The sequence below is a fragment of the Aquila chrysaetos genome, chromosome 22 (genome assembly GCF_900496995.4).
Source record: "Aquila chrysaetos chrysaetos chromosome 22, bAquChr1.4, whole genome shotgun sequence".
Taxonomy (NCBI): Eukaryota; Metazoa; Chordata; class Aves; order Accipitriformes; family Accipitridae; genus Aquila; species Aquila chrysaetos.
The window spans coordinates 3,429,414-3,438,749 of NC_044025.1; positions in this window are offsets into that span (position 1 = coordinate 3,429,414).

Here is a 9,336-nt window from a genome sequence, read left to right on the forward strand (position 1 = left end):
GCTTGTTAAACCCAATGAATTTCATCCTCAAATGATGCTCTGCATCACTGCCAACGTGCATGAGCTCTGCTGACCACCTACAGGTGACCACGGTCATGGAGATGGGAGAGAATACATGGTACTCCACATAAAATAGCCTGTTCTGGTGGTCACTTTTCACATCTACTTCTTCTGCAGTACAGGCTTTAAAAGAGTCTCCCCGGTGCCCCATAGTTCCCACAGGCTCTGGGAAGGGCAGAGCTAAGGCCATGGGGTAGGGCCACAGCACACGCTTGCCCAGTTCCTGATTTTCCTGTGTTTGTTGTGCTCCTTCGTCTCTATACCTTCACCGTCAGAGCTTGAAATGCAGGTCCGTTTGACGTTTGGGAAGCATGTAAGACGCTGTCAGTCAATCATCATTTTAGGCAGATGCTCTGGGTACAAGTTCAGCAGAGAGATTCCCTCTGCTCAGAGCTGTCTGTTCTCATTTCAAGATCAACAGCACCATCTAGTGACCCCAAATCAGCTTCCTACATACCTGTCTGCCTCATCTCCCACATATCATACATTCCTCCAGGTCTCGAGGGTTGTGTGTTTGCACCTATCTACACCTTTCCTGCTAGAGGGTTGCTAACTAGAAGGTTTGGCATGGTGGAGGCTGAGGGCACTCAGCCACAGTCACAGACCTCTGAGCTGGGATGGGATGATCCAGATTAACTCACAGGCCAAGAAATACCATCGAGCTGTGTGCCAGACCCCATTTGGCTCAGTGAGAATCTTTTCTGCCTTCCTGGGCATGTCTCACAGCTTCCACATTCAAAAGAAATCTGCTCAGGGAAAGAAAGTAATCCTCCCCTTGGTTCTCTACTATGTTTGATCTTGCTCATGTGCTATGTAAGGACCTCAAGCACACCAGTCAAATGTCATGTTTTGTCCCCAAGATCCCACTGGTGTATGTAGCTGAAAATACAAGTGTCAAGAGAGTCAAAAGCACGGCCAACATTATTTCTGGTCTCTGCAACAGGTAGACAGGTAGCTCCACACCTCCAGCATGGAACAAGCCCTTCTGTTCCTCTCCCCATCACCCCTTCCTGCAAAAAAAAAAACCCACAAAAATAAAAATCTGCAGGATCCTCACACAAACCTGGAGAGGCCGATGTTTTGTTATCATCCCAGCTCCTGCACTGCTGCATCTCACCCTCTCCACAACAGTCTCCAGGGCCCCCATGCTGGATATAAAGACAGAAGGACACCACGTTGACAGGAGTATCATTTTGTGTCTCTATTTTTTCCCCACCAGGACAATTTGCAAATTTCAACCCGCTCTACTTCACTATTGCATTCTCTCAGTTCCTTGACTCTTCAACAGGGCACCTTGCAGGCTGAGGATGCTGCAGGGAAGGAAACGAAAGGACCCCAAGTTTTTGACTGCTCATGGTAAGGAATTTTGATGCATCAAGCATCTCCGGCATCAAGGTCATGGCCAGGAAAATCATACTATGTGAGATACATGTGGCGAGATCTTATATTTCTATTTGCTCATTAGGCTAAAACAGGTCCATGTTCCCAGCTTGTGCTAGAGGGCACTCTTAGAGACCACGAATCCGGAGCCATGTGTTTATACACAAGCATCTGGATCGTAGCTCTCAAGTTTGCAGAGACAAGCCTGGGAAAGGTCTTTCAAAAGAAACTGCTTCAGAATCATGAAAAAGAACAAGATGGGTGTTTAAAGCCGTCCCCTATAAATCAATTTCTGTCCTGGACTTTACTGAGCTTATCTAATGTAAAAGCAAACCATTCTGCATTCTGGGTTATATTTGTCCAGTTGGGGCAGCAGGATGGGGTTTTTAGCATTGCAGCAGCATTCCAGGGTGGTTTACTGGCTCCTGCACACAAAACATCCTCAGATCGCCTTACATGCTCACATATATGTACATATATATATATATATATATATATATATCTGCTTATATGTTTATAGGCTTCTGGAGGCTTTTGGACAAAGATATTTACTGAACAAATGAATGTTTATCACATTGTCAAACTACAGTTGTGAAAATTTTACGGATGAAACAATGGGCTCTGGTCTGATTTCTGATCACAAACGTGACTATAGAGATGTAATACACAGCTCTATGATCTGTCTCAAGCACTGCAAAGGTCAGAAAATCAAATTGAATGTTAGGAATCACTGGGAGAGAAACAGAAAATATCATTAGGTCAGTGTATGAGTGCAGGGTACAACCACGTCTTGACTACTATAGGTAGCAATAGTCCTGTTGTGGAAAAAAAAGACAAAATAAAGGGCTATTCAATAACAAGAAGCATGGAGAACGAGAAACAACTGTCTGCTGTCTCTTCTAATACAAGAAATAAAGGGCATAAAATGAAACTTGTAGGTGGCAGATTAAATAAAAAAAAAAAGAGACAGATCCTCACCCAACATGTAGCAGAATTGTGGAAGTCACTGCCACCGGATCCTGGGGACACCAGAACTTTACGTGTGTTGGACACACTCATGGGAAAAGAAAAATTGGTCAAGGGAGAGTAGACAAAAGACACCATTCTCTGGCTCAAGAAGTCCTTGAACTGCTTTGGAAGATATTCGGGGAAAAATATCACTGTAATCTTAAGCTGCTCTCATACATTTCTTCCAGCCACTGTTGGCAGCCAGACACTGGGCTGGCTGAGCATGTAATCTGATCTAAACAGGGAGGAGGCGAGGGGCTCCTCAACCCAGGCTCAGTGCCAGATGTTCCAAGCAGACCTGCACCTCAAGAGCCCTTCAACCCAGGCTTGACTCCAGCCCAATATAACTGCAGTGCTGGTTACAAGACCCAGATCCAGAATCAAGTTCAGTTTCAAGGCTGATCACACACTGCAGTGGGGTTTCAGGTCTAGCAGCAGAGGTTTAGGATATTTTGGCTGGCCATTTCCATCCAGGCGTAGCCATCTCTGACAATCCCACAGTGGAAGACTGTTAAGTTACGGCAAGGGCTCCTACATGCTTGTACTATCATCACCTACATTTGAAACCTACTTCAAATGAAGTCTCTATGTTTTACTGCTGGTCGTAATTTGCAGCAGGTCAAGATGGAAAGGTGACAAAATATTCACATGATCATCCTGATGCTCATCTCGCAACTTCATCCTATAGTGGGGAAAACTAATCCCCAGAGCAGTTACATACAATGGCAAAATTACCCAACTCCCTTGATTCCTGGATGACACAAAGGAAAAACACGTGGACCTCCTGTTTAATTCTCTGCATTTCCCATGCCAGTTGGGAACTCCGGTCACGAATTGCACATGTCTGTGATCCAGACTTTTAAAAAGCAGGTGATGGGTTTACCAGTGGTTGTGTTATAAATTAATATGTATAATATGACTGAAATAACCAGGGAGCTGCTAAAATCCTGTGTACAGCCCCCATCAGTTAATATTTAAAACAGGGAAACAATAACTAGAGATGATTTAGTGCTTAGGAACTAACTACTAGACAATGGGGCTTTATATGTCAGAAAAGGTAATGGCTTGTGGTCTGGTCAATAAACCTTGAAGAACCGCTTGGAACTGCCAAGATTAGGGAAGAAGTAGGTAAAAGGTAATTCCTACAGAGGGAGATCGCGACCACTGACTCATTGACCACAGACTCAAACGATACCACCTACTCAAAAGAAGACAATGAAGGAAGAAGACAGAGTCTGCACACTAAGTTACATGAGGGGCGAAGAAGAAAGAGCCAATCATTAAGGAAAATAACAATATGTATTAGTTAAGTGTATAAATGTGAGAATTTTTGAGACAAGAGTGTGCTGTCTTGAGACAGGCACCCCTTCATGCACATCAATGAAATTAATTTGAAAATACCTCGATTCTGTGTGTTATTGGCTTGTACACTGGGTAAATGAACTCCGTTTGTGGGACAACAGTTGGGGTCCTATGGGATGTTAGTTCTCAAAAGAATGTAGAACTTCCTTTACAAGAAAGAGGATTTCCAGTTTCCTCAAGAAGAAAGAGATGATTTTTCAATACTTCTTCAATTTCATCTAAAATTCAGAAGCCTGAGTGCTGACAGCAACCTCAAAATAAGAGTTCCCATCTGTCTTGTACTGCGCTTTTCAGGCTTTGCTCTCTATTTGCAAATCTCTAACAAGTTGCCACGGAGCTCTTTGCCTCTTTGCCAACATCTTTACTTTGTTTTGTTAAGTAAGAACATTAACTGGTCTGACACAACCAGATGTACTGCGCACATCTCAGCAGCTTCCTGCTGCTGCCAGGTTGGGCCCATCAATTTCATTTGCCTTCATTGTGGTGCCTTTTAACATTTAATTACAGAGCAGCACTTGTCAGTCACTTTAGTTATCATCTGCCATTTCTGTCACCTCAGCAAGAGCCCAGAATCCCTCCAGCTTCTTCGCCAGCGGGGTTTTGAGGTGGGAAGGTCTGTCCCAGGAACACTTTTAATAACTAGCTGTTGACAGATCAATTAGCGCTTGGCAGTCCCAAAGTTAGCGTCGCCCACGTGCTGTCACTGTGTCACACTCGCTCGCAGGCTGGTTCATCGCTCTTGTACGTTCCTGTCTAGCAAACACGCCTGGCATGTGGCAGGGACACCTCCCACGTGCCCAGGCATCCCTCGGAGCAAGCAGCACGTAGCTGTGCTGGAGCTGAGCAGGAGACCAGGTGGATCAGCGCCACGAGGTCCACGATGGCGTCCCTCCGTGCTCCGTCACGGTCATCGCGGTGTCCACCAACAGGCTGCATCAGACCCAATCCAAACAAAAGCAGCTGCAAAAGCAGGTGCAAACCCACGATGTGTATGTTGGCCATAGGGGAGCAAAGGTCAACCGAGGGGGTCTCAGACACCCACTTGTTAGACCTGGCATGCCTTATTGTCACCTGCTGCCGGCATCCAAGGTGCCTGCAGAGCCATGGTACCTCCACCGGTCCTCCTAGCACCATCCTATAACACGCCTGCTCCTCCCTATCGTGCTGAAGGGTGCATAGCCTCTGGTTCACAGAGGCTCCACTGGTTTTGTTTTACCAGACATAGCATTGTTGTAGACTTACGTTTCCAAAACTAATAGATCTTAACAAAAAAAGTCACTCCATGTAATGAAAAGAGGGATCAGATTCTCAGCCGATATAAATGTCATTAGTCAGTGTAAGAACATCATCCTCCAGGTATGTTAAATCCACTGGAGGTACAGCAAGGATTATTTTGGCTCACTTGTTTCTTCTTAATACACTGGAAAACACGGATCAGTTCTGCAGCCACATTCGTGTGGCCTTCAGTGGCACCACACCGAAGAGGGCTGGCACCACTGAGACAAGCTGCTTGTCTCAAACTCAACTAAGGCCCCACACTCCAGGCATTTTTCTCATCAGTGGCAACATGAAACCGTTTTCATCAGAGTTTTGGGCTCTGATTTTGCCATCAGATAGGCAGAACCCTTCGTTAACTAATGCAAAGTCTAGGAGCTCCCGGGGCACTCAAGCTAAGTTCATGTCAGTGCCTTTACAGGATGGGGACTCGCATTTGGGTCTGATGCCCCCTCGTAGGAAACGTGAAGCAACAGGGATAAATAAATGCAAAGTGTTCCAAGCAAGTGGATTTGTCAGGGGGAAGAGGCGTGAGCGAGGGCGATGCACTGGAGATATCTGTACACCAGAGGGCACTCTGAAATTACATATGTCGAACGGAAAATTTATCAAATTACCGGGGCTGGGAAAAGATCTAGGATAGCAGGAGGAGTGGGGATCTCACCTGTAAACAAAGAATTTTTAACCTTTACGCCACCAGGTGAGGCTGACTTTAAAATATTGAAACCTATATTAGAGAAACAGAATAGTTTGCTAACAAAACATTTTTGAAGTCTTGAAATCTGCATCAGTCCTTGCAGTGTTTGGCTTGATTTATATTTCATTTATGAAGGTATAACTTAGCAGCAACTTTGCTGGAGCCAGACCCATTTAATCAACATTAAATCTGGCCTTTTGGGTATCTTAAGCTGCTCCGAACAACTCTTCTTTTCTGCAAAAAAAACAAACTTCAGAGTGCCATCATCTTTCTTGGAAAACTATGGAAATACGGGCACCTGAATCGGGCAGGGAGCACCAGGAGATTCCTTTGGGAAAAATCCCTACGCTCTCCAAGCAGCCCCGAATAAATAAATGCCCATGATTGCAGGGACTGTGGCAGCCAGACCTTCGCTGGCGACCTCGCCGCTAGAAGGCAAAAGCAAATACACGGAGGACCAGATTGGATCTCTAAAGCCCCTGCTTCCAGCCCTGGAAACACTCCCCTGGGGCACACAGCATTGCCACCCTCAGCTCTACCAACAGATTTCTTCTCTGCCGTTACGGGCACAGTATCTTTCACCAGTGTTAGCATTTAAGATGTTTTCCTGCTTGCTTGCACTCCAACAACCTAACCATGTAACAGCAACTCCAAAAAGGATGGGTTTGGGGTAACAAACCCAAAAAGGATGAAATCTGCAGGAGGGTGCAGGACTGCCTGTTGGTTTCGGGCGAGCCCTGGAGCAGGTTGAATCCCACAGGTTTCCTGGGGAAGGGAATCCTGGAGGTGGAGGGATCTCTGTAAGTCAGTCCAAGGATCCCAGCTCAATAACAGAGAGACAGATAATAGCATTTGAACACTATCTTCTCCAATTCAATTGTATTGATTTATTGCCTGTCCAATGAAGCCATCAAGTGTACAAAATGGTTAATCTTATATTTTTTTTCCTGCTGTCTGCTCAGAGGAGTGAAGTTGTAAACACAGACCCACGCAAGGGGGGTGGCGGTGGGGGGATATTTGACTTTTTTTCAAGGCAGATGCTGCGGCGTGTCTGTGCAAAGCGGATCCCATTTTAGCACAGGGCGAAGGAAGGACACAAGCCCTTCCCAGTTCAGGCTCCCACTGCAAAGCTGCTCCACCTGAGCAGCTCCACGGTTCGGACTTGCTGACCAACCTCGCTGCCGTCACCGCGCCGGCAGGAGCATCAGCATCGCCAGCCTGGGCAGAGCCTGCCCCTGCACTGCCCTGCCAGACCCCAAACCCAGCTGGGGGGCTGCTGGGCTTCCTCCCTCCTGTTGATACGTGGGGCTTAGCAAGGCCCATCTGACCTGCACGACTTACCTAGTTCAAAGCCTAACCCGTCTAAGTGAGGGAAACAATATTCCAGCCCATACAAGCAGACCTGAAACACGCAGGAGACGGCTGTTGTTTGAAACACGCCACTTCAAAATGGAAGGTGGCGTGTCCGGCTGGGGCGAGCGGGTCCCCGGCTCCTGTGCTGGACGGCTGGGAGAGAAGGAAAATAATTTATTTTTTTAAAAAGTATTTTCTTTCAAAATGTACATTTGCAATTAAAGGCTAAGTATGCTGTATATTTTATTAATGATGTGGGATAGCGAGGCATTTTAAAGCTCTCTTTTGTTTTGATGATTTTTTTTTTTTTTTGGAGGAGAGGAAGGAATTGAAATGGAAAGCTTAACACTTATAATTTCAAAAATTTGGCTTATATTTTAGGTTCTGGTAACATGCAATTACAGGCACTTAGAAAGAATTCCCTTTTTTATACTATGCCCTAGAGCATAAAATTAAGAGGCCAATTCAGGCTTTGTACTGCTTTCAGAGGCAGTTTGCTTCAGCATAGATCAACATGGAGACTGACTGTCGCCTTTCTATTGAATTAGGTCTATATTTTTGACAAGTATGGCAGCAGTATCATCACTTTAATCACCAACAATCCATTGTGTCTCTTTATGCTAATAAATAAAACATTCTGTGTTAAATATTTCCCAGTAAGCACTTGAAGACCTGCAATCACCACTCCTTCTATATGTTCCCAAGTAAAATAATATAATGGTAATAAAATCAAATGATGTCTAGGAGTTTTATAGACAACTAATAGCAGTTATTGCAAAGTGCACATCAGATACCAATTGAAGGTTACATTTCTATTTAATATAATATAGCATGCATATTTCACTAACTGTCTCTGTATATCAAATGAATTAAACAATATGATGATATCGGTCAAAACCGGAGTTCTTTAGGAGAGGCCTTTAGGCGGAAGTTTTACTGGAGCTGTGTGTTAAGAGTGGGAGCCTCTGGAGCACTGGGTGCAAAACATGGGAAAATCGTCCCAAGTTACAGAGAAATTGCCACAGAAACCTCCTGCCCTTCCCGGGCAGTCGGTGCCCTCCTGAGGGCAGGGCCAGCCCTCTCCACGCGCTGGGGCTTTGCTCGAGGGGCTGACGGTAGCGAGGGTCTCGCAAACCATCACAGGTACGGCCGGGAGGGGCCCCCAGCCCATCACCCTGTCCTCTGTTCTGGAGGGACGCACCGGTCAAAGAACGACTCCTGGGAACAGCGCGGAGACGTAGGCCGTAGAAGAAATTCAACCAGATCAACAGCGAGCAAATGAAGGCACCCGAGCATCCCGCCACACGTCGTCCAGGGGGACGCTGCCAGCGGCCCGGCCGGGGCTCAGGGATGGGCTCCTGCCGCGTCCCGCAGCTACCAGGGGCACAGGGGGGACCCACGGGGTCCACCGCCCGCGCTCTCCCACCGACTTCCCCTGCTCCCACCATCCAGGTTACCCTGGGCTCCCCAAATCCTCCTGCCCCTCGCTGCTCGGCCGTCCCAGGGCTGTACGAGCCCTGGAGCCCCCTTCGCCGCGGGAGCGGCTCCTGCGCCGGCACCGGGACCACGCCGCAGCGTGGGAGCCCCGGTGCGGCTCCGAAAACACGCCTCGTCCTCGATCCCCCTGGCTTCGTTCCCACCCTTCACTCCGGAGTCTGGGAGCCTTGGAGTCACCCTAAAGAAACCCTCCCTAAACTTCAGCTCAGCTTGTCGAGAGATTTTTCCCATCCCCGTTACTAATATACCTAATATATTCAGGGGGCCCCGCCTCAGTCAACATGAATTGTAAACCATTTCTCTAATCCCCTCAACAATACCCTTCCCTAAACCTTTTTTTCTATCTTAATTAGATATTCTATCCCTTTGGTTTAAAATAGTATTTAATTTCACTTAATGATTTCAACAAAAAATATTAGGATTCCCCAAACAGACATGTTCCCTCTGAATTCTCTCATTCTTTTTTCAAGGGCTTCAGTTTCATCTTTTTGTTGCTTTGTCAAAACACAGCTAATTGACTGTCCTAAAAGTACAATTTTAGTAATTTCTCTCAATGAAGCATCGCTGCCTCCTCTATTAACACTGCCTAATTGGACTTTGAATCCCCAGCCAGCGACTTCACCCATGCTACAGGCCCGGATCACTGCAACAGTAAATATCAGCATCCCAGTTAAATGTAGGTTGGCTCATATTCCCCCAAAATT